The following is a 26652-nucleotide window of genomic DNA, read 5'->3' on the forward strand; positions in this document are numbered from 1 at the left end:
ACATCCAAGGCAAGATGGGGGGCACAGCTGTGCAAAGCCCTACTTGCACTTCAAAGACAGTACTTCCGCTCTCACACAAGAGTTCACACTGCATAGTGTGCTTGCAGACAGACTTAGGTCAGGACAGATAGGCAGAAAACTCCAAACACTTCTGTAGTGTGAAAACTCTTTAAGTTTCTTCCACTTCCAAGAGGGCACGAGGTATAAAAAGTGGGCTCTCAGACATACTCCCCAGTACACTTCTGGACCTGTGGATGCTATAGATGAAGAACTACCTTGCTGACAGAGGATTGCCTTGTTGCTTGAGGCCTGCCCTTAATTTTGAGACAAAATCTGGACCTGGTCCCTTCATTCCAGGCTACCTGAGTGACTCCAAGGGCTAGTTAGCTGGTCTCCTGTACTGAGCTATAGGAACACAACAAGCTCCAGAGACCTCTCTGCATCTGTCCAGATGGCCTGATGCACCAGACCTGCAACTAGACCTGCCTGAGCCCTGCTGGCCTCTGTTAGAGTGAGTTCATGATTCTCAGGAGGAGCCTCTCAGATCCTGGACACCTAGCGTGGCATCAGTTTAGCTCCTCCTGAAAGTAAAGGAGAAATCCTGAAGTTTTTGGCTTTGTGCCCATAAACAGGCCAGCTTATGTCAAGATCTTGCTGCCCTCTCCAACCACCAATGCAAAACGTCCATGAACCAAACGTTTTGCGCTACAGTGACTGCCAGCGATGACCAGCAACATAAGATCTGCTCTTCGTGCTACAGCCCGCAATGACCGCCAACGTGAAACTCCAGCAACGGTCATCCACAACACCTGATAGGATCTTCGCCCTAAAGCGACGAGCATCTGAGACATTCTCCCTGCAACTCATGGCTACCTCCACTATGAACTGGAGTCTTCATGCTGGACTTCAAAAGAAAACTTTCTCAGGTAGACTAACTGGTCTCTGTATGCAGACTGTGCCTCATTGTGGTTGGCCTGAACTTGTGACTTACACCCGGTCTCACATGACCAGATAATTGTGAGTGGTGTTTTGTGCTTTAGATGCTATACTTACTTTAAAGCTTTGAAATTCCTTAACTACTCCTCTACTGATTGGAATGTTGTCATTTGGATAACAAATAATTTATTCAGTTCCACTCTATTTCACTAAATTGGTGTGAGATTTTTCATGTGCCATGTTTTCACGTTATTAGTGTTTGGGCGCTGCATAAATACTTTACACATTGCCTCTATGGTAAGCGTGACTGCTTTTGTGCCAAGGTACCAAAAGATTAGGCAGAGTTAAATACAGTGACTTTTGTGCTTCTCCCAGACACAAATTGTGGCTCTTGCTTGAGAAAGGGTCATTAACCCTTCACCCACGCACCCAGTTTCTCACACTGCTCCTTCTGTCTGGATGTCTATTTAACAGTTCTGTATTTTGGGCAATTATTGATCTGCCACTTTTTCTCAATCAGGAGAGGGCTTGTTGTCCTGTCATATTCTTATGAGGCTTGAGTTAAGCATTTTAGTGCCATTTATAATGGTTTGGTATTAGACCATTGTAGGAAAGTACCATCTTGCCTGGCATGTTACCCCCATTTTTCACTGTATATATGTTGTTTTAGTTGTATGTGTCACTGGGACCCTGGTAACCCAGGGCCCCAGTGCTCATAAGTGTGCCTGAATGTGTTACCTGTGTAGTGACTAACTGTCTCACTGAGGCTCTGCTAATCAGAACCTCAGTGGTTATGCTCTCTCATTTCTTTCCAAATTGTCACTAACAGGCTAGTGACCATTTTTACCAATTTACATTGGCTTACTGGAACACCCTTATAATTCCCTAGTATATGGTACTGAGGTACCCAGGGTATTGGGGTTCCAGGAGATCCCTATGGGCTGCAGCATTTCTTTTGCCACCCATAGGGAGCTCTGACAATTCTTACACAGGCCTGCCACTGCAGCCTGAGTGAAATAACGTCCACGTTATTTCACAGCCATTTTACACTGCACTTAAGTAACTTATAAGTCACCAATATGTCTAACCTTTACCTCGTAAAGGTTAGGTGCAAAGTTACTTAGTGTGAGGGCACCCTGGCACTAGCCAAGGTGCCCCCACATTGTTCAGGGCCAATTTCCCTGACTTTGTGAGTGCGGGGACACCATTACACGCGTGCACTACATATAGGTCACTACCTATATGTAGCTTCACAATGGTAACTCCGAATATGGCCATGTAACATGTCTATGATCATGGAATTGCCCCCTCTATGCCATCCTGGCATAGTTGGCACAATCCCATGATCCCAGTGGTCTGTAGCACAGACCCTGGTACTGCCAAACTGCCCTTCCTGGGGTTTCACTGCAGCTGCTGATGCTGCCAACCCCTCAGACAGGCATCTGCCCTCCTGGGGTCCAGCCAGGCCTGGCCCAGGATGGCAGAACAAAGAACTTCCTCTGAGAGAGGGTGTCACACCCTCTCCCTTTGGAAAATGGTGTGAAGGCAGGGGAGGAGTAGCCTCCCCCAGCCTCTGGAAATGCTTTCTTGGGCACAGATGTGCCCAATTCTGCATAAGCCAGTCTACACCGGTTCAGGGGACCCCTTAGCCCTGCTCTGGCGCGAAACTGGACAAAAGAAAGGGGAGTGACCACTCCCCTGACCTGCACCTCCCCTGGGAGGTGTCCAGAGCTCCTCCAGTGTGCTCCAGACCTCTGCCATCTTGGAAACAGAGGTGCTGCTGGCACACTGGACTGCTCTGAGTGGCCAGTGCCACCAGGTGACGTCAGAGACTCCTTCTGATAGGCTCCTCCAGGTGTTGCTAGCCTATCCTCTCTCCTAAGTAGCCAAACCCTCTTTTCTGGCTATTTAGGGTCTCTGGGGAAACTTTAGATAACGAATGCAAGAGCTCATCCGAGTTCCTCTGCATCTCTCTCTTCACCTTCTGCCAAGGAATCGACTGCTGACCGCGCTGGAAGCCTGCAAAACTGCAACATAGTAGCTAAGACGACTACTGCAACTCTGTAACGCTGATCCTGCCGCCTTCTCGACTGTTTTCCTTGTGGTGCATGCTGTGGGGGTAGTCTGCCTCCTCTCTGCACTAGAAGCTCCAAAGAAATCTCCCGTGGGTCGACGGAATCTTCCCCCTGCAACCGCAGGCACCAAAAAGCTGCATTACCGGTCCCTTGGGTCTCCTCTCAGCATGACGAGCGAGGTCCCTCGAATCCAGCAACTCTGTCCAAGTGACTCCCACAGTCCAGTGACTCTTCAGTCCAAGTTTGGTGGAGGTAAGTCCTTGCCTCACCTCGCTAGACTGCATTGCTGGGAACCGCAACTTTTGCAGCTACTCCGGCCTCCGTGCACTTCCAGCGGAAATCCTTTGTGCACGGTCCAGCCTGGGTCCACGGCACTCTAACCTGCATTGCACGACCTCCTAAGTTGTTCTCTGGCGACGTGGGACTTCTTTGTGCGACTTTGGGTGAGCACCGTTTCACGCATCCTTGTAGTGCCTGTTTCTGGCACTTCTCCGGGTGCTACCTGCTGCTAAGAGGGCTCCTTGTCTTACTCGACGTCCCCTCTACCTCCTGGTCCAATTTGCCACTTCCTGGTCCCTCCTGGGCCACAGCAGCATCCAAAAACGCTAACCGCACGATTTGCAGCTAGCAAGGCTTGTTGGTGTTCTTTCGGCGGGAAAACACTTCTGCACGACTCTAAAAGGCGAGTGGGATCAGTCCTCCAAAGGGGGAGTCTCTAGCCTTTTGTGTTCCTGCAGAAACTGCAGCCTATCTCTGTTCAGTAGAAGCTTCTTTGCACCCGCAGCTGGCATTTCCTGGGCATCTGCCCATCTCCGACTTGCTTGTGACTTTTGGACTTGGTCCCCTTGTTCCACAGGTACTCCAGATTGGAAATCCAGCGTTGTTGCATTGTTGGTTTGTGTCTTTCCTGCATTATTCCTCTAACACGACTTCTTTATCCTTAGGGGAACTTTAGTGCACTTTGCACTCACTTTTCAGGGTCTTGGGGAGGGTTATTTTTCTAACTCTCACTATTTTCTAATAGTCCCAGCGACCCTCTACAAGGTCACATAGGTTTGGGGTCCATTCGTGGTTCGCATTCCACTTTTGGAGTATATGGTTTGTGTTGCCCCTATCCCTATGTTTCCCCATTGCATCCTATTGTAACTATACATTGTTTGCACTGTTTTCTAAGACTATACTGCATATTTTTGCTATTGTGTATATATATCTTGTGTATATTTCCTATCCTCTCACTGAGGGTACACTCTAAGATACTTTGGCATATTGTCATAAAAATAAAGTACCTTTATTTTTAGTATACTTGTGTATTGTGTTTTCTTATGATATTGTGCATATGACACTAAGTGGTACTGTAGTAGCTTCACACGTCTCCTAGTTCAGCCTAAGCTGCTCTGCTAAGCTACCATTATCTATCAGCCTAAGCTGCTAGACACCCTATACACTAATAAGGGATAACTGGGCCTGGTGCAAGGTGCAAGTACCCCTTGGTACTCACTACAAGCCAGTCCAGCCTCCTACATTGGTTGTGCAGCGGTGGGATAAGTGCTTTGAGACTACTTACCACTCTTGTCATTATACTTTTCATAAGAGAAAAATATACAAAACAAGATCAGTGTATATACACATAACCAAAAAGTTTTGCATTTCCTCTTTTCACTCTTTTCTAAGTGCTGAAAAGTACTTCTAAACTTTCTAAAAAGTTCTAAAAAGTTTTTTTTCTCTGTCTTTCTAAAAGCTCTGACAAACTTTTTTCTCTTTTTCTATCACTTTAACTCTCTCTAAAAATGTCTGGCACAGGCCAAAATATTGATCTGTCCAAACTTGCATATGATCACCTTAGCTGGAAAGGAGCAAGGAGTCTCTGCATAGAGAGAGGTTTGATTGTAGGGAAGAATCCTTCCTTGGAACTGTTACTTAACATGCTTAGAGAACAAGATAAGGCTAAAAGTGCCCCATCTGTTGAAAAAGTAGCTAATGGTTCTCAATCTGATCCAGGGACTCCCCCAGGTAAAGGTTCAGGAAAGAAACTTCTTAGCCTTCCCATTACAAGACAGTCTAGCATAGTTGGTAATGATGAAGAGCCACACCATACAAATAGTGTTGTCTCACATCATAGCAAAAGCATTTATTCACACCACAGTGGTACTGATGTTTCTGTTAGCCAAGCTGTTAGGGTGCCCTCTGTAAGGGACAGGTCTCCTTCTGTTCATTCCCATCATACCTCTGTATCTAGAAATGTCCCTCCCACCAACCCTGATGACAGATTGTTAGAAAGGGAACTCAATAAGTTGAGGGTGGAACAAACCAGACTGAAGCTTAGCAAAAGCAACAGCTGGATTTGGATAGACAGTCTTTAGAATTAGAGAAGGAAAGACAGAAGTTGGGTTTAGAAACCCATGGTGGCAGCAGCAGTATTCCCCATAGTCATCCTGCAAAAGAGCATGATTCCAGGAATCTGCACAAGATAGTTCCCCCTTATAAGGAGGGGGATGACATTAACAAGTGGTTTGCTGCACTTGAGAGGGCCTGTGTTGTACAGGATGTCCCTCAAAGGCAGTGGGCTGTAATCCTATGGCTATCATTTAGTGGAAAAGGTAGGGATAGGCTCCTTACTTTGAAAGAAAGTGATGCCAATAATTTTACAGTACTTAAGAATGCACTCCTGGATGGTTATGGCTTAACCACTGAACAATACAGGATAAAGTTCAGAGAGACCAAAAAGGAGTCTTCACAAGACTGGGTTGATTTCATTGACCATTCAGTGAAGGCCTTGGAGGGGTGGTTACATGGCAGTAAAGTTACTGATTATGACAGCCTGTATAACTTGATCCTGAGAGAGCATATTCTTAATAATTGTGTGTCTGATTTGTTGCACCAGTACTTGGTGGACTCTGATCTGACCTCTCCCCAAGAATTGGGAAAGAAGGCAGACAAATGGGTCAGAACAAGGGTGAACAGAAAAGTTCATACAGGGGGTGACAAAGATGGCAACAAAAGGAAGGATGGTAAGTCTTCTGACAAGGGTGGGGACACATCTAAAAATGAGTCTTCATCAGGGCCACAAAAACACTCTGGTGGGGGTGGTGGGTCCAAATCCTCCTTTAATCAAAACAAAGAAAAGAAACCATGGTGCTATTTATGTAAAGTAAAAGGCCATTGGACAACAGATCCCAGTTGTCCAAAGAAAAGCACCAAGCCTCCTACAACTACATACCCTACTGCTACCCCTAGTGTCCCTACTAATAGCAGTGGTGGTGGGAGCAAACCTACTAATAGCCAATCCAAGGGAGTAGCTGGGCTCACTATTGGTAACTTAGTTGGGGTTGGCCTTGTTAGGGAGGCCACAGAGGCTGTGTTAGTCTCTGAGGGGGCTATTGATTTAGCCACCTTAGTTGCTTGTCCCCTTAATATGGATAAGTACAAGCAGCTACCCCTAATAAATGTTGTTGAGGTTCAGGCCTACAGGGACACTGGAGCCAGTGTGACTATGGTCATAGAGAAACTGTCCACCCTGAACAACAACTACTTGGTCACCAGTACCAAGTAACCGATGCTCACAACAACACACTTAGCCACCCCATGGCTGTTGTTAATCTCAACTGGGGGGGTGTTACTGGTCCAAAGAAAGTTGTGGTAGCCACAGATTTACCTGTAGACTGTCTACTAGGAAATGATTTGGAGACATCAGCTTGGTCAGATGTGGAGTTGGAGGCCCATGCAGCAATGCTGGGCATCCCAGGGCATATTTTTGCTTTGACAAGGGCTCAGGCCAAAAAGCAAAAAGGACAGGGAAGCTTGGATCCTAGAACAATGGACCAAGTGCTCCCTAAAGCTAGGGCTAGTAGAAGCAAACCACTTCCTACTATCCCTCCCTCTACAGTGGATTCAACTTCTGAGGAAGAAGAATTCCCTCCCTGTGCAGAACCTACACTAGAGGAGCTGGAAGCAGACACTGCTGAGCTTTTGGGTGAAGGGGGGCCTGCCAGGGAGGAGCTGAGTGTGGCACAGCAAACCTGTCCCACATTAGAGGGTCTAAGACAGCAAGCTGTCAAACAGGCTAATGGGGATGTCAGTGACTCTCACAGAGTTTACTGGGAGGACAACCTCTTGTACACTGAGCATAGGGATCCTAAACCTGGAGCTGCCAGGAGATTAGTGATTCCTCAGGAGTACAGAAAGTTCCTCCTAACTCTTGCACACGACATTCCCCTAGCTGGGCATCTGGGACAAATGAAAACTTGGGACAGACTTGTTCCCTTGTTTCATTGGCCTAGAATGTCTGAGGACACAAAAGATTTTTGTAAGTCCTGTGAAACCTGTCAAGCCAGTGGCAAGACAGGTGGCACCCCAAAGGCACCCCTTATTCCACTGCCTGTGGTTGGGGTTCCCTTTGAAAGGGTAGGGGTTGACATAGTTGGCCCCCTTGACCCTCCTACTGCTTCAGGCAATAGGTTTATCTTGGTGGTAGTGGACCATGCCACAAGATACCCTGAAGCAATTCCTTTAAGGACCACTACAGCACCTGCAGTGGCAAAGGCCCTCCTGGGAATATTTTCCAGAGTGGGCTTCCCAAAGGAAGTAGTATCAGACAGGGGAAGCAATTTCATGTCTGCATACTTAAAGGCCATGTGGAAGGAGTGTGGTGTAACTTACAAGTTCACTACACCCTATCATCCACAAACAAATGGACTGGTGGAGAGATTTAATAAAACTCTCAAAGGCATGATTATGGGTCTCCCTGAAAAACTCCCCAGGAGATGGGATATCCTTCTACCATGCCTCCTTTTTGCCTACAGGGAGGTACCCCAGAAAGGAGTGGGCTTCAGCCCCTTTGAACTTCTTTTTGGACACCCTGTTAGGGGTCCACTCACACTTGTAAAGGAGGGTTGGGAACAACCTTTAAAAGCTCCTAAGCAGGATATTGTGGATTATGTACTTGGCCTCAGATCAAGGATGGCTGAGTACATGAAAAAGGCCAGCAAAAACCTTCAGGCCAGCCAAGAGCTCCAGAAGCAATGGCATGATCAGAAGGCTGTTTTGGTTCAGTACCAACCAGGGCAGAAAGTGTGGGTCTTGGAGCCTGTGGCCCCAAGAGCACTCCAAGATAAATGGAGTGGACCCCACACAATTGTTGAAAAGAAGGGAGAAGTCACCTATTTAGTTGACTTAGGCACTGCCAGGAGTCCCCTTAGGGTGCTCCATGTCAACCGCCTGAAACCCTACTATGACAGGGCTGATCTCACCCTGCTCATGGCAACTGATGAGGGACAGGAAGAAGACAGTGATCCTCTACCTGATCTCTTCTCTTCCACAGAACAAGATGCTCTTGTGGAAGGTGTACTTTTGGCTGATTGTCTTACTGCTGAGCAGAAAGACCATTGCATAAATCTCCTAGATCAATTCTCTGAACTCTTCTCTACTGTGCCAGGTACCACTTCTTGGTGTGAGCACACTATAGATACTGGAGACAGTTTACCTGTCAAAAGTAAGATCTATAGGCAGCCTGACCATGTCAGGGACTGCATAAAGCAAGAGGTGCAGAAAATGTTAGAACTAGGAGTGGTTGAGCACTCTGAAAGTCCATGGGCTTCTCCTGTGGTACTTGTACCAAAACCCCATTCCAAAGATGGAAAGAAGGAAATGCGGTTTTGTGTAGACTATAGAGGTCTCAACTTGGTAACCAAAACTGATGCTCACCCTATACCCAGGGCAGATGAGCTCATAGATACACTGGCATCTGCCAAGTATCTAAGCACTTTTGATTTGACTGCAGGGTATTGGCAGATCAAATTGTCAGAAGATGCTAAACCTAAAACTGCATTTTCAACCATTGGAGGACATTACCAGTTTACTCTAATGCCTTTTGGTTTGAAAAATGCACCTGCCACTTTTCAAAGGTTGGTGAACACAGTCCTGCAAGGGCTGGAAGCTTTCAGTGCAGCATATTTGGACGATATAGCTGTCTTTAGCTCCAGCTGGGATGATCACCTGGTCCACCTATGGAAAGTTTTGGAGGCCCTGCAGAAGGCAGGCCTCACTATCAAGGCTTCAAAGTGCCAGATAGGGCAGGGGAAGGTGGTTTATCTGGGACACCTTGTTGGTGGGGAACAGATTGCACCACTTCAGGGGAAAATCCAAACAATTATTGATTGTGTTCCCCCTACCACTCAGACCCATGTGAGAGCCTTCCTAGGCCTCACTGGGTATTACAGGAGGTTCATTAAGAACTATGGCTCCATTGCAGCCCCTCTTAACGACCTCACATCCAAGAAAATAACTAAAAAGGTATTATGGACAGCAAACTGTCAGAAAGCTTTTGAGGAGCTGAAGCAGGCCATGTGCTCTGCACCTGTCCTGAAAAGCCCTTGTTACTCTAAAAAATTATATGTCCAAACTGATGCATCTGAATTAGGAGTAGGGGCAGTCCTATCACAACTTAATTCTGAGGGCCAGGATCAACCTGTTGCTTTTATTAGTAGGAGGTTGACCCCTAGAGAAAAGCGTTGGTCTGCCATAGAGAGGGAGGCCTTTGCTGTGGTCTGGGCTCTGAAGAAGTTGAGGCCATACCTGTTTGGCACTCACTTCATTGTTCAGACAGACCACAAACCTCTACTTTGGCTAAAACAAATGAAAAGTGAAAAGTGAAAATCCTAAATTGTTGAGGTGGTCCATATCCCTACAGGGAATGGACTATACAGTGGAACATAGACCTGGGAGTAGCCACTCCAATGCAGATGGACTCTCCAGATATTTCCACTTAGACAATGAAGACTCATCAGGTCATGGCTAGTCTTATTGTCCTTTGTTTGGGGGGGGGTGGGTAGGAAAGTACCATCTTGCCTGGCATGTTACCCCCATTTTTCACTGTATATATGTTGTTTTAGTTGTATGTGTCACTGGGACCCTGGTAACCCAGGGCCCCAGTGCTCATAAGTGTGCCTGAATGTGTTACCTGTGTAGTGACTAACTGTCTCACTGAGGTTCTGCTAATCAGAACCTCAGTGGTTATGCTCTCTCATTTCTTTCCAAATTGTCACTAACAGGCTAGTGACCATTTTTACCAATTTACATTGGCTTACTGGAACACCCTTATAATTCCCTAGTATATGGTACTGAGGTACCCAGGGTATTGGGGTTCCAGGAGATCTCTATGGGCTGCAGCATTTCTTTTGCCACCCATAGGGAGCTCTGACAATTCTTACACAGGCCTGCCACTGCAGCCTGAGTGAAATAACGTCCACGTTATTTCACAGCCATTTTACACTGCACTTAAGTAACTTATAAGTCACCTATATGTCTAACCTTTACCTGGTAAAGGTTAGGTGCAAAGTTACTTAGTGTGAGGGCACCCTGGCACTAGCCAAGGTGCCCCCACATTGTTCAGGGCCAATTTCCCTGACTTTGTGAGTGCGGGGACACCATTACACGCGTGCAATACATATAGGTCACTACCTATATGTAGCTTCACAATGGTAACTCCGAATATGGCCATGTAACATGTCTATGATCATGGAATTGCCCCCTCTATGCCATCCTGGCATAGTTGGCACAATTCCATGATCCCAGTGGTCTGTAGCACAGACCCTGGTACTGCCAAACTGCCCTTCCTGGGGTTTCACTGCAGCTGCTGCTGCTGCCAACCCCTCAGACAGGCATCTGCCCTCCTGGGGTCCAGCCAGGCCTGGCCCAGGATGGCAGAACAAAGAACTTCCTCTGAGAGAGGGTGTCACACCCTCTCCCTTTGGAAAATGGTGTGAAGGCAGGGGAGGAGTAGCCTCCCCCAGCCTCTGGAAATGCTTTCTTGGGCACAGATGTGCCCAATTCTGCATAAGCCAGTCTACACCGGTTCAGGGGACCCCTTAGCCCTGCTCTGGTGCGAAACTGGACAAAGGAAAGGGGAGTGACCACTCCCCTGACCTGCACCTCCCCTGGGAGGTGTCCAGAGCTCCTCCAGTGTGCTCCAGACCTCTGCCATCTTGGAAACAGAGGTGCTGCTGGCCCACTGGACTGCTCTGAGTGGCCAGTGCCACCAGGTGACGTCAGAGACTCCTTCTGATAGGCTCCTCCAGGTGTTGCTAGCCTATCCTCTCTCCTAAGTAGCCAAACCCTCTTTTCTGGCTATTTAGGGTCTCTGTCTCTGGGGAAACTTTAGATAACGAATGCAAGAGCTCATACGAGTTCCTCTGCATCTCTCTCTTCACCTTCTGCCAAGGAATCGACTGCTGACCGCGCTGGAAGCCTGCAAAACTGCAACATAGTAGCTAAGACGACTACTGCAACTCTGTAACGCTGATCCTGCCGCCTTCTCGACTGTTTTCCTGGTGGTGCATGCTGTGGGGGTAGTCTGCCGCCTCTCTGCACTAGAAGCTCCAAAGAAATCTCCCGTCGGTCGACGGAATCTTCCCCCTGCAACCGCAGGCACCAAAAAGCTGCATTACCGGTCCATTGGGTCTCCTCTCAGCACGACGAGCGAGGTCCCTCGAATCCAGCAACTCTGTCCAAGTGACTCCCACAGTCCAGTGACTCTTCAGTCCAAGTTTGGTGGAGGTAAGTCCTTGCCTCACCTCGCTAGACTGCATTGCTGGGAACCGCAACTTTTGCAGCTACTCCAGGCTCCGTGCACTTCCGGTGGAAATCCTTTGTGCACAGTCCAGCCTGGGTCCACGGCACTCTAACCTGCATTGCACGACCTCCTAAGTTGTTCTCCGGCGACGTGGGACTTCTTTGTGCGACTTCGGGTGAGCACCGTTTCACACATCCTTGTAGTGCCTGTTTCTGGCACTTCTCCGGGTGCTACCTGCTGCTGAGAGGGCTCCTTGTCTTGCTCGATGTCCCCTCTACTTCCTGGTCCAATTTGCGACCTCCTGGTCCCTCCTGGGAAACAGCAGCATCCAAAAACTCTAACCACACAATTTGCAGCTAGCAAGGCTTGTTGGCGTTCTTTTGGCGGGAAAACACTTCTGCACAACTCTACAAGGCAAGAAGGATCCGTCCTCCAAAGGGGGAGTCTCTAGCCCTTTGCGTTCCTGCAGACATCGCAGCTTCTTCTGTTCAGTAGAAGCTTCTTTGCACCCGCAGCTGGCATTTCCTGGGCATCTGCCCATCTCCGACTTGCTTGTGACTTTTGGACTTGGTCCCCTTGTTCCACAGGTACTCCAGATTGGAAATCCAGCATTGTTGCATTGTTGGTTTGTGTCTTTCCTGCATTATTCCTCTAACACGACTTCTTTATCCTTAGGGGAACTTTAGTGCACTTTGCACTCACTTTTCAGGGTCTTGGGGAGGGTTATTTTTCTAACTCTCACTATTTTCTAATAGTCCCAGCGACCCTCTACAAGGTCACATAGGTTTGGGGTCCATTCGTGGTTCGCATTCCACTTTTGGAGTATATGGTTTGTGTTGCCCCTATCCCTATGTTTCCCCATTGCATCCTATTGTAACTATACATTGTTTGCACTGTTTTCTAAGACTATTCTGCATATTTTTGCTATTGTGTATATATATCTTGTGTATATTTCCTATCCTCTCACTGAGGGTACACTCTAAGATACTTTGGCATATTGTCATAAAAATAAGGTACCTTTATTTTTAGTATACTTGTGTATTGTGTTTTCTTATGATATTGTGCATATGACACTAAGTGGTACTGTAGTAGCTTCACACGTCTCCTAGTTCAGCCTAAGATGCTCTGCTAAGCTACCATTATCTATCAGCCTAAGCTGCTAGACACCCTATACACTAATAAGGGATAACTGGGCCTGGTGCAAGGTGCAAGTACCCCTTGGTACTCACTACAAGCCAGTCCAGCCTCCTACAACCATTCACCTTGCCCTACATCATAATTGATGGGTGTTCCAAATATTGTTTATATTGCGTGGAACATTCCCCTTAGAGACTCCTTAACTGTGCCACAGGTACCTTTCATGACTTAGGGCCTCATTTTGAGGTTTGGTGGTCCGTTAACTGCCATGGCGGCAGGGGTAGTCGAACCGCCGTGGCGATGGTGGTCAGACCGCTGTATTACGAGTCATGGTGGCCTATGGAGCAAAGACCACCATGGTTCCACAGCAAGCCAGGCAGCAAAGACCGTCACGGTCATGAGCCAGAATTAACACATTACGAGGTTGCACACTGTCAATGTGACCATGGTGGTCCAACCATCAAGCCTCAGCAGCTTTACACGTCCGATGCCACTACCGAACCCATCACGCACGTTCTGCCGCTGTTGTTGATCATTGATGAAGTTCAAAATCCACGCCGCCATGGGCACAATCTACTATAAGTGCACACACCTACCTCTGTAATTTCCGCAATGAAAGATTGTAGCGCCTTCGTCCACATCATAAGGGGGTCACACTACAGGCACCAAGTACATGTTTCATTGTGTGCACAGTCAAAATCATACATCAATATGTACCACTCACAGTCAAAAGAAGCCCCCTTTGGACAGGTCACTCACACTGCACAGCAACACTAACACAAAACACACGTCCCCACATCTCAAGCACAGGGATAGTGAAGGCTACACAACACTGTCTCACACATCATCTACAACGTACAAACATCACAAATACAACTCTCACACTCACACTCACATTCCTCACAGGCCATGGGCTGTCGTCACATACAACACACATATGTATTGATATGGCATGGAACACAAACACCACTCCCAGTCAACAAACCACATACAACTCCAACTGCATGAGACAAACATCTACATGAACTAGCTGCAAGGTACAAACAGCTAAATGGACGCATGAACAGTCAAATTCAAACAAAGCTAGTACAATTCAGCCCACTCCATGTCTGTACAAATAAAACTCAATCTGACACACATCAGATGAATACATAATCCTTGTCAGGAGATGAGTCTAACACCACACATACTCACATTGGACAACACAAGATGAAATACTTACCACAACATACCATACACAGGTACATGACACTACCATTGCATTTACACCCACCATACACTCATCATATACCTGCCCACAAAGTCAGATACTGCAAATAACAGCAAATGGATCATCAAGCAGGCTGAAACACATACAACTGAAGGCACACAACACAAGTCACTCAGGAAAAACATTAATGTAGAAAAAGAATAGCAGGACAAATGTGTACCCAAAGCAAAATAACTCTGTGAGTTATTAAACAATGGACCTGAAGAATCCAAGGCCAACAAAAGTGCAGTGTTGTGCCAAAACCTGACTCCCAACTGCCAGGGAACTGCCACAGGATGGGGCACCAAAAGAGCAGGCACCAATGGGATCATCTGGAGGTGGTGAGGGCTTTGAATTTGGGAGGGGGTTGGGCTTGGGAGAGGTGGTCTTCTTTTTGGGAAGAATGGGCTTGTTCATGGGGGGAGAGGAATGGGTGTTTGTATGGGGAGAGGAGGCCTTTGTGGTGGAAGGGAGGGGTGGGAGGTGGGTGGGGGGCTCTTGGCTTTGGGATGGGGTATAGGGAGTAGGGAAAGGTCCATTTCAAACAAAAAAACATTTTTAGGCACACAGGGATGGTCCGCAGAAAGGGGTCGGGATTTAGAGGTTGAGGGAGTGGTTGCCTGCTGTGTTGGAGTGGATGATGTGAGTGCGTGCTTCTGGGAGGTATGCTTGTGTTTGGGGTGTGTCTGTTGGGTGGGAGTAGGAGGCTGGCCTTATTTGTAGTGGGTACCAGAGGTACGTATACTTTACAACAGGTCTAGTTATCCCTTATTAGTGAAATGCAGTCAGTGTCTAGAAGCCAGGCTGTCTAGGGGTAGCTGGTGCTGAGCAGCCAAGGCCTATCTTGAGAAATGCAAAGCTCTTGCAATACCACTGTAGTCATACACTACTTACACACATGAAAGAAAGTACTCAGTGTTCCAAAAATAAAGGTACTTTTTTTTTGGTGACACAATGCAAAAAATACCTTGGAGACTATACTTCCTTAGGAGGTAAGTAATGTACACAGTAAATACACCAGAATGTAGAAATAGCTGTAAAACCAGTTAGAAAATAGTGCAAATAGTGAAAAACACAAGAGGTTGCAATGGGACTAGGGGGAATACAAACCATATACTGAAATAGTGGCATGCGAAAGTCAGTTTCCCACCTAGGCAAGTGCAGTGTGTAGAGGGGCACTGGGAGTGTAAGAAAACACAAAAGGTAAGTAATAGAACCCACCCCAGAGCCCAGGAAAACAGGAGTAAATCACAGTAACGTTCCTAGAAAACACAAGAACTCGTGAAAGAAGATTATGTAAGAAAGAGAAGAGACTGCAAGACACCAATGATGGATTTCTGGACCTGAAGACCTCTGGAAGAAGGGGACCAAGTCCAAGAAGCACTGAAGAGTCCAGGGAGAACAAAAGCTAACTGGATGATGGTTCAAAAGAAAAACCACCGGTGAGAAGACAAAGTCAATTATGCCCCCAAGAAGACAGATGCGGGTTCCTTGTTGGTGCAGAAGATTTCCCACGCCAGAAGGATGGTTGCAGTCTGGTTTCCACCACTGGATTCCACCAACAAGCTTTGGCACATGCAAAGCTCGAGGTTAGCAGATAATGGCTCTGCCCGGGACCAGATGGGATCTTGTGGACTCTACCCAGGAGGGGGAGACAGAGAGCACTCTCAGCAACTCAGAGAGCCCTCAGAAGACCAGGCAGCGAACACAGGAGTCCAACAGCAAGGGGACAAAGAAGGTGCAAATGGAGGCCCATGCAGCACGACACAAAGGGATCCCACCCCGTCGGAGAAGGAGTGCTGGGGCCCGGAGCTGTGCTGTGCATCAAGAACGTCATGGAAGGTCGCACACAAGCCATGGCAATTGCAAATCACAGAGTGCGCGGGGTACTGCCTTGCGTGGGGAGGAACGTTTTTAATTCCACCAAAGTTGGACAGCTGGACCTTAGGACCATTGGGACAACTTGAGTCTATCACCCGTGTTGCTAGATCCACGCACTTCAGCAGGAGAGGGAACCCAGGCCACTGGTCGTCGCTGCAGAGTGGTGTCTGCTGAAGCAGGGAAGTGACTCCTTCACTTCAAGGGAGATTCCTTCAGTTCTTCTGGTGCAGGATGAAGACAGGCAGTCCTCAGAGGATACATGACCTGGAAACAGTTGCAGTTGCTGATAGGAGCTGAAGATACAATGTTGCAGAAGTCGTCTTTGCTTCTTTGTTGCAGTTTGTAGAGTTCCAGGAGAGTCCAGATGCAGTTCCATCAGTATAAGATGAACTAAAGGATGCACAGGATTCCTGCTGGAGTCTTGCAATCTGAATCTGAAGAAGGAGAGAGCCTAAATAGCCCTGAAAGGGGGATTGGTAACCTAACCAGGTAAGCACGTATCAGGGGAGGGCTCTGACATCACCTGCTGACACTGGCCACTCAGATGCTCCCAGAGTGCCCCACCACCTTGGAATCCACGATGGCAAAACATAAGGACACTGTAGGAGCTCTGGGCACAACCCCTGGGGTGGAAATGGGCAGGGGAGGAGTCACTCCCCTTTCCTTTGTCCAGTTTTGTGCCTGAGCAGGGACTGGGGGTCCCTGACCTGGTGTAGACTGGATTATGCAAGGAGGGCACCATCTGTGCCATTCAAAGCATTTCCAGAGGCTCTGGGAGGCTACCCTTCCCATGCCTGTAACACTTATTTCCAAAGTAGGAGTGTAGGAAAGTCCTCCTTTTTGCCCTGGTCACCCCCACACTTTTTGGACAGGTACTGGTAGTTACTGACTCTTGGTTGTGCCCTGGGTACTGCTTACCAGTCCCAGGGCCAGTGCTCTGTGTAAAATGGATATGCAAATTAGGCTAATTATAATTGGCTAAGTTAACCTACCTATAAGTGCCTAGTATATGGTAGGGCATGTAGGTTTAGAGACCACAGCATAGGTAGTGCCCCCATAGGTGCACTACTGAGGTGCCCAGTGTCATTTTAAAAGCAGGCCTGCCTTGCTGGCTGCTTTTAAATTAAAGTTATATGCAAATTCGACTTTGGAATTAAAAGTAGTTCCAAAGTCTTAACCTACCTTATTTTTACATAGAAGTCACCCCTAAGGTGTGCCCTATGTGCCCCTAGGGCTGGGTGCCATGTAACTATAAGCAGGGACCTTATACAAATAGTTTTATAAGCCCTGGTGAGGTAAAAACAGCCAAATTCGTTTCTCCCTCATTGTAGTAAATGGCCTTCATGGGCTAGAATGGGGAGACTTTATTTTAATTTTTAAAGCCTCCTTAAATGATGGATGCAAGAGTTTGGTATCAAATTAATTATAATAAATCCCACAACTTCCAGTTGTGGGATTTAATATAACATATTCAGGTAAAGAGTTTTAAACTTTACCTGAAAAGTTGCCAATTTCAGCCTTGCATTGTTTTTGCTGCTGTGCTCTGATTGGCCAGCCTCTAGCAGCCTGGCCAGGCTGCATTGATGAGGTGGGAAGTGGCCTGGCTTCTCACAAAGTAATGTGCCTGTGGGAGGGAATCTCCCCTAAGCAGATGGTGAGGCAGGAAGGGGGAGGGCTGACAAACTGGTCTTCAAAGGCAGAGAAGGACATTTGGAGCAACCAGCAACACCCCCACATCCTGCAACCCCAGACAACTAGGTGCCCCCTTTATTAGATTAATAGAGGGCAGGAGAGGGGTGTGTTTATGATTTTTAGCCTCCTGTTGCCTCCTGGGATTGATTTTTTCCACACTTCCCAGGAAGTGATCATCATAGGGGGAAGGACCCTGAACCTGATTGGAGAACCAGGACCCCCTGCTTTTCACCCAGGAGCAAGGATAAAACTGGCAGACCTGCACCCACACCTCAGATCCCCATCAGATTCCAACAAGTAAGAACCAAAGGAGAAGAAGGACTGCCCTGCTGGACCCCTGGCCTGCACCTGGAACCTGCACTCAGAAGGACTGCACCAGCTGCACACTTGGGCTTCACCACAAGAAAGACTTTGCCTGGCTTCAACTGGTTCAAGGAGGGACTCCCTGTTTGCTACAGGTGAAAAATTGCTATCCAGAGTCCCCTGCACCAACTCCTGAAGAAATCAACCAGCTGGCCACTGCCCAGTGGCCAAAAAGGAGTTTGCGCCAGCTGCATTCTGGGAGTTGTAGTCCGCACCCCCCAAGGACCATCTCAGAACTTCTGGACCCTTGGGGTGAGCTGTGGACCTCAAAAGAACCTTAAAAGAACATCTGGGAGAAGCCCCAAAAGTTTGGAGACGTTTGGAGAACTTTTGTAAAAAAGCTCCATAGAGGGACCGACCCCCCAGGGCAACTCTAGCCGGCTTGCCTCAACCGCGACTCGGCCTGATTTGCTGGTTCGTCCTGGTAAAGAAAATCTCTGAAAAAGACTAAAGGGCATATTTATACTCTGTTTGCGCCGAATGTGCGTCAACGACGGTGCTGGCCCTGGCGTTCCGACCACCGGGAAGGATGCCGCCCTTCTACGCCGTGATGCTCATACAAGGCTGTGAAGGCTTCCTCTGGCCCTTCCCCACCTTTGGAGGAGTCGCAGCTGCCTCTGCAATCCCCCTGGAGCCCCTGTGAGTTGTTCTGCCTCCAGAAGTCTTCACAGGGTCCCGTCGGCCACTTTCCAATTTCAGAGCTGCCAGTGCTTTGGCTCCGGGTCACACTGCCTGCCCTGGTGGCCGGTGCACTCCACACACCTTGAACAGGCACCACTGGTACTGGAGGCTTTTTGGCTGAGGCGCTACAACGGGACTGATGAATTGGGGGGGGCAAAAAGGTCAATTTTGCAGAGGGACAGTTTCTGACGAACACTGGGATGGGTAGTTGGCGGGGGTCTGGGAGTGGAGGAAGAGGAGGTGGTTGTAGGAGGTGTCACTTTAGGTGTTTTGGGTGCAGGTGCAGGTACTGGAGGCTTTTGTGAGGTGGATGGATGTTGGGTGTGGGGTTGCCGGCGTTTGTGTACTTTGGGTGGGGGCGTCACAGATACACTGGGAGAGGACACAGGGGATGTGTAAATGTGAGTGGAGGTGGTGAGTGCAGGTGAGCGGGTTGTGGTGCTGGGTGTCCAGGTGCGATTCCTGGTGCCTGTAGATGTATTGCATGCAGGTGAGAGTGTAGATGAAACTTGGAGGGAGGATGCAGATGACGAGGAGGGGGACACAGTGGAGGCAGTGTGTGTTGGTGTGTCTGCATTTGGGTGATGCTTGTTTGAGTGCCTGTGGGTTGTGTGGTGCCTATGTTTGCCAGAGCTACTTTTGGGTGTTGACGTGTGTGCATGCTGGTCTGTAGGTGTGCTTGGGATGGGCTGGGGTACAGTGGATTCGGTCTGGGTGGAGGAGGTTGGAGGGGGGAGGCTAGACACAGGGACAATGGCTGCCATCAGTGCTGAGGCCAGAGATTGCAGGGTTCACTGAAGGGCAGCCTGACAAGAATTAATGCCCTCCAGGAATGCATTACTGTGTTGCACCCTGGATGGCATTCACAATGGTAGACTGCCCAACAGTGAGTGACCTGAGGAGGTCAATGGCCTCCTCACTGAGGGCAGCAGGGGTGACTGGGGCAGGGCCTGAGGTGCCTGGGGCGAATGTGATGCCCACCCTCCTGGGTGAGCGGGCACGGGGCGAATGATGAGGGGCTGCTGGGAGGGCGGTGCTGGTAGGGGAGGTGACGGCTGTACCTGTAGTAGTGGGGCGCACAGATGGTGCCGCCACCACAAGGGAGCTCACATCGGCGGACGAGTCCATGTCGCTGGTTGGTGATCCCGTGGCCGACGTGAAGCTCCCCTCGCCCTCCGTCCCACTGGTGCATTCTAAGTCCATGGTGTGGCCCTCCATGGCCATGTGGGATGCAGCTCCCTCGTGCTCCGGTGCCACTGTACCTCCGCCTGATGATGCTGATGCACAAAAGAACAGGGAAAGCACAAAAAGGAGGGGAGACAGAAGAAGAACAGGTTGAGTGCATGGCATACCGCTACCGTTGGTGGACAATACAGACACAGCTGCCCCCTGCACTACGCCGTGCTCCTGGCCTCTGCAGATGCAATTCCTGTGATGTGGCACACATGGCTATGGTGGACATCTGCACACATGGATGTCACAGGGGCATCTATACCTGTACTTGGCACTATAATGCGGTGGGGTAGAGTCCCACATGGCCTGCATTACAGAGGGGCCTAGTCTACTTATTTCTGCATGGCCTAGGTACACCCACAGGCCTCCTCCCCCACCCAGACCCCTTCACTGCGCGCAAAGTCCACAGAATGAGGTTGTACTCACCCCCTTGTGTCTGCTGTGATGCCCTCAAGCGCCCATCCAACTCAGGGTAGGCCACCGCCAGGATCCGGAACATCAGGGGGGTCATGGTGCGACGGGCACCCCTCCCACGTTGGGAGGCCATCCCCAGCTGAGCCTCCGCCGTCTTCTTGCTGCAGCAGCGAATGTCCTCCCATCTCTTCCGGCAGTGGGTGCCCCGTCTCTGGTGGGCCCCCAGGGTCCGGACGTCCTTGGCGATGGCACGCCAAATGTCCTTCTGGTGGGCGCTGACCTGCATGACATGCACTAGGGAAGAAGAGAAGCCATTACCAACTGCACCGTAGATGTAAGTGTCCCCCCTCCCTACCCTTGCCATTTGGCACATGCATTCATGTTCCCTGAACTCTGCCCCCTTCCCTCTTACAACCAGCCCTCTCCACCCAGGCCTAGCCCATACAACGTGCTCCCTGTGTACTTACCTGTTGGTCTGGAGGACCGTAGAGTAGCGTGTACTGGGGGAGGACCCCGTCTACTAGTTTCTCCAATTCCTGAGCAGTGAAGGCAGGGGCCCTTTCCCCAGACGCAGCAGCCATTGTCGCTTCCAGACCGAGGTCACAGCAGCACTTGCAGTGTAGGTCCTCTCCTGTCGAAGGTCAGGTATCTAGTGATTGAACAGATGGCGGTGACGTCCGCGGCGGTGACGTCCACAGCGGTGCGTATCATCACCGCCGGTGCACTTGTTTATTGGCTCCTTGGACCCATAGGGTCCGATGTTAACCAATGCAGCATTGCTCCGCGGTCTACGACCGCCTACCGCAACGGTGTGCAACGCCCCCACAATCCCATTGTCCCAGTGTAGAGGTCAGGCAGCCACCATTTCAGGGGCCCACATGGCTTCATTTACTTCTGCGTCACACATAGCTAGGCCTACACTCAACACACATGCAGGAAGGGTTTTGTGTTTGGTGTCGTCTTCTGTGTAACTGTGGGCACATACCTCACTAAAAATTTACTCGGTCGTCGCTGTTGTCCTTCCTAGGCTCTGTCAACTGGGACATTTGAGAAGATGGCGGAATCCTCTGGTGTACCGACCGCTGGTGGACCTGTTGACAATGGAGGAGCGACATGTGATCGTCAACTACCGGTTTGATGGTGCCACTATCCAGGAACTATATACCCAGTTGGAGCCAGACATGATGTCACCAATCCGCCATCCCACTGGAATCACCCCTGACGTGCAGGTGCTGTCAGTGCTCCATTTCCTTGCAAGTGGCTCTTTTCAGACAACAGTGGCCATGGCATCAGGGATGTCCCAGCCTATGTGTTCCAACGTGCTGTCCAGAGTGTTGGCTGCCCTGCTGAAACACGTAAAGAGATACATCATTTTCCCTGAGGTGGAGGATTTGCCTACGGTGAAAGGTGACTTCTATGCCCTTGGACATATCCCCAACATCATAGGTGCTATTAATGGGACCCATGTAGCTCTGGTCCCCCCCCCCCCACGGGAGTGAACAGCTGTACAGGAACAGGAAGAGTTATCATTCTATGAAAGTACAGATGGTCTGTTTGGCAGACCAGTACATCTCCCAGGTTAATGCTATGTTCCCTGGCTCAGTGCATGACGCCTACATCCTGCGGAAGAGCAGCATCCCTGATATTATGGGTCAACTCCAGAGGCACAGTGTGTGGCTATTAGGGGACTCTGGTTACCCCAACCTGTCCTGGCTATTGACCCCAGTGAGGAATCCCAGGACCAGGGCAGAGGAACGGTACAATGAGGCCCATGGGCGGACTAGGAGGGTGATCGAACGCACCTTCGGCCTCCTGAAGGCCAGGTTCAGGTGCCTCCATATGACAGGTGGTTCCCTATTCTACTCACCGAAGAAGGTGTGCCAGATCATCATCGCCTGCTCGATGCTTCACAATCTTGCCAGGTGCCTTTTCTGCAGGAGGATGGTCCAGATGACGGTGTTGTGGCAGCTGTGGAGCCTGTGGACAGTGATGAGGAGGAAGCTGAGGAAGAAGACAACGACAACAGGGAGTCAGTCATACAGCAATATTTCCAGTGACACACAGGTAAGAAAATGTTCTTTTTTCCCATTACATTCACTGTCACACGTCTTCCTCTATCCTGTGTGTAATTTAATAGCATTATTTGGTAACTGAGTTGTTCCTTTCCATTATGGTTTCACAAGTGTGGTTACCAACGTGTGTCATCTGCATGCATCCTTCAAGGACTTGTGATGTGTGACATAGGTATGTTGCCTTTACAAGTAGAAACGCATGTTGACACTCTCATTGATAATACATAATACCAAATCATAGACTGACTCCAGATTGTTTTGTGGTTCAAGGGTGTTTATTGAAGTGCTCAAAAATGGAGGGGGGTTGTAAAATTGTGAGTGGTGATGGTGGAGGAATGTCCATGGCAGAGTCCAGTCTATTAGTCTCACAGGTACACTGCCCATCTGGGCATAGGAAGTGGAGCTGGGGCAGTTTAAGTATGAACAGGGTAACAAAGTGGGACAGTGGGAGGACAATCAGGGTGGTCTCATTTCCTGTCAGGGGTCTTGCCATCTTGCTCTGTTCTTTTCCTGGTTCTCAGGGCCCGCTTGCGTGGTGGTTGTCCATCTGCAGGGGGTGGGGTGCTGGTGTGGTGGTCCTGTGGCGGGCGTCCTGTCCACTAGCGCCGGCAGAGGTGGTGGGCAGTTCATCGTCCTGGCTAGTGCCAGGGGCCCCTTGGAGTGCCACGGTGTCCCTCAAGGTCTGCTGTATGTCCTTCAGCACCCCTACGATGGTGCCCAAGGCGGAGCTGATGGTCCGGAGCTCCTCCCTGAACCCCAAATACTGTTCCTCCTGCAGGCGCTGTGTAAAGAAATGGCTCCCTGTTGCAGTTACCCCCCACTTTTTGCCTGATACTGATGCTGACTTGACTGAGAAGTGTGCTGGGACCCTGCTAACCAGGCCCCAGCACCAGTGTTCTTTCACCTAAAATGTACCATTGTTTCCACAATTGACACAACCCTGGCACCTAGGTAAGCCCCTTGTAACTGGTACCCCTGGTACCAAGGGCCCTGATGCCAGGGAAGGTCTCTAAGGGCTGCAGCATGTCTTATGCCACCCTAGGGACCCCTCACTCAGCACAGACACACTGCTTGCCAGGTGGGGAGAAAATGACTAAGTCGACATGGCACTCACCTCAGGGTGCCATGCCAACCTCACACTGCTTGTGGCATAGGTAAGTCACCCCTCTAGCAGGCCTTACAGCCCTAAGACAGGGTGCACTATACCACAGGTGAGGGCATATGTGCATGAGTACTATGCCCCTACAGTGTCTAAGCAAAACCTTAGACATTGTAAGTGCAGGGTAGCCATAAGAATATATGGTCTGGGAGTCTGTCAAAAACGAACCCCACAGCTCCATAATGGCTACACTGAATACTGGGAAGTTTGGTACCAAACTTCTCAGAATAATAAACCCACACTGATGCCAATGTTGGATTTATTAAAAAATGCACACAGAGGGCATCATAGAGATGCCCCCTGTATTTTACCCAATTGTTCAGTGCAGGACTGACTGGTCTGTGCCAGCCTGCTGCTGAGAGACGAGTTTCTGACCCCATGCGGTGAGAGCCTTTGTGCTCTCTGAGGACAGAAACAAAGCCTGCTCTGGGTGAAGGTGCTTCACACCTCCCCCCTGCAGGAACTGTAACACCTAGCAGTGAGCTTCAAAGGCTCAAGCTTAATGTTACAATGCCCCAGGGCACTCCAGCTAGTGGAGATGCCCGCCCCCTGGACACAGCCCCCACTTTTGGCGGCAAGTCCAGGAGAGATAATGAGAAAAACAAGGAGGAGTCACTGGCCAGACAGGACAGCCCCTAAGGTGTCCTGAGCTGAGGTGACTCTGACTTTTAGAAATCCTCCATCTTGTAGAAGGAGGATTCCTCCAATAGGAATAGGGATGTGCCCCCCTTCCCTCAGGGAGGAGGCACAAAGAGGGTGAACCCACCCTCAAGGACAGTAGGCAGTGGCTACTGCCCTCCCAGACCTAAACACACCCCTAAATTCAGTATTTAGGGGCTCCCCAGAACCTAGGAAACTAGATTCCTGCAACTTACGAAGAAGAGGACTGCTGAGCTGAAAAACCCCTGCAGAGAAGACCGAGACACCAACTGCTTTGGCCCCAGTCCTACCGGCCTGTCTCCCTCCTTCAGAAGAAAACTGCTCCAGCGACGCTTTCCCCGGGACCAGCGACCTCTGAATCCTCAGAGGACTGCCCTGCTTCCAAGAGACCAAGAAACTCCCGAGAACAGCGGCCCTGTTCAACAAAGACTGCAACTTTGTTTCCAGAGGAGCAGATTTAAAGACCCCTGCAATCCCCGCAAGAAGCGTGAGACTTGCAACACTGCACCTGGCGACCCCGACTCGACTGGTGGAGAAACAACGCTACAGGGAGGACCCCCAGGCAACTCCAAGACTGTGAGTAACCAAAGTTGTCCCCCCTGAGCCCCCACAGCGACTGCAGAGGGAATCCCGAGGCTCCCCCTGACCGCGACTGCCTGACTCTAAAATCCCGACGGCTGGAAAAGACCCTGCACTCGCAGCCCCCAGCACCTGAAGGATCAAAACTCCAGTGCAGGAGTGACCCCCAGGAGGCCCTCTCCCTTACCCAAGTGGTGGCTACCCCGAGGAGCCCCCCCCCTTGCCTGTCTGCATCGCTGAAGAGACCCCTTGGTCTCTCATTGAAACCTATTGAAAACCCGACGCGTGTTTGCACACTGCACCCGGCCGCCCCAGGGCCGCTGAGGGTGTACTTTCTGTGCTGACTTGTGTCCCCCCCGGTGCCCTACAAAACCCCCCTGGTCTGCCCTCCGAAGACGCGGGTACTTACCTGCTGGCAGACTGGAACCGGGGCACCCCCTTCTCCTTTGAAGCCTATGTGTTTTGGGCACCACTTTGAACTCTGCACCTGACCGGCCCTGAGCTGCTGGTGTGGTGACTTTGGGGTTGCTCTGAACCCCCAACGGTGGGCTACCTTGGACCCCAATTTGAACCCCGTAGGTGGTTTACTTACCTGCAAGAACTAACAATAACTTACCTCCCCTAGGAACTGTGAAAATTGCACTGTGTCCACTTTTGAAATAGCTATATGTGTTTTGTGTAAAAAGTATATATGCTATTGTGATTATTCAACGTTCCTAAAGTACTTACCTGCAATACCTTTCAAATGAGATATTACATGTAGAATTTGAACCTGTGGTTCTTAAAATAAACGAAGAAAATATATTTTTCTATACAAAAACCTATTGGCCTGGAATTGTCTCTGAGTGTGTGTTCCTCATTTATTGCCTGTGTGTATGTACAATAAATGCTTAACACTACTCCTTAGATAAGCCTACTGCTCGACCACACTACCACAAAATAGAGCATTAGTATTATCTCTTTTTGCCACTATCTTACCTCTATCTTACCTCTAAGGGGAACCCTTGGACTCTGTGCATACTATTCCTTACTTTGAAATAGTGCATACAGAGCCAACTTCCTACACGCTGGGTCTCCTTAAACTTGACCAGGACCGTCGCCATCGTCTCCTGGGAGTGGTGTTATGCTCCCATGATGGAGGAGAGGGCGTCGTGGAGAGTAGGTTCCCTTGGTCTGTCCGCCCCCTGTCGCACAGCAGCCCTCCCAGTTCCCCTGTGTTCCTGTGCCTACGTCCCCTGGACCGTGTGCCCACTACCACTGCCCCCAGGTCCCTGTTGTTGTTGGGGTGGTGGGTTTTCCTGGGTTCCCTGTAGTGGTGGACACACCGCTGACTGACCTGTCCTGGGTACAGAGGTTTGGGCCCGCTGGGTGGGTGCTGTGCTGGTGTTGCCAGAGGGTGGAAGGTCAGTGTTGGGCTGTGCCTGTGCAAGGGGAACCGACTGTCCCGAGGCCCACGATGGTCAGGGCTGGTCATCAGGATCCAGTAGGGCAGAGTTGCTATCGTCACTGTGGGCCTCTTCTGTGGGTGGAGTGGAGTTGTCTGGACCATCTGGGGTGGAGACAGTCCTTCGTGATCCTGCAGGGGCATAAGGGTATGATTATTGCATGTGTGTGTGTCATGGTGTGCAATTGGTGGCTCACTGTGTACCCCAGTGCAAGCATTCCTGTGTGGCGGCTTGTATGATGATAGTTAGGGGTTGTTATGGGTATGTGCAGTGGGCATGCTTTAGTGATGGGTGTCCATGCTTTGTGTTTGCATGCAGGGCTTGGTGTTGGGATGGGTGGTTTGTGTTATTACTACATTAGTGAGGAGTTGTAGTGATAGGGGAGGGGGTGATGGTGGGGGTGTGTGATGGCATGCAGGTAGGGTGGGGGATATGAAAGTTAAGAATTGAATTACCAGTGTCCATTCCTCCACCGACTCCTCCGAGGCCCTCTGGATGCATGATGGTCAA

The sequence above is a fragment of the Pleurodeles waltl genome, chromosome 4_2 (assembly GCF_031143425.1).
Source record: "Pleurodeles waltl isolate 20211129_DDA chromosome 4_2, aPleWal1.hap1.20221129, whole genome shotgun sequence".
In the NCBI taxonomy this organism is placed as follows: Eukaryota; Metazoa; Chordata; class Amphibia; order Caudata; family Salamandridae; genus Pleurodeles; species Pleurodeles waltl.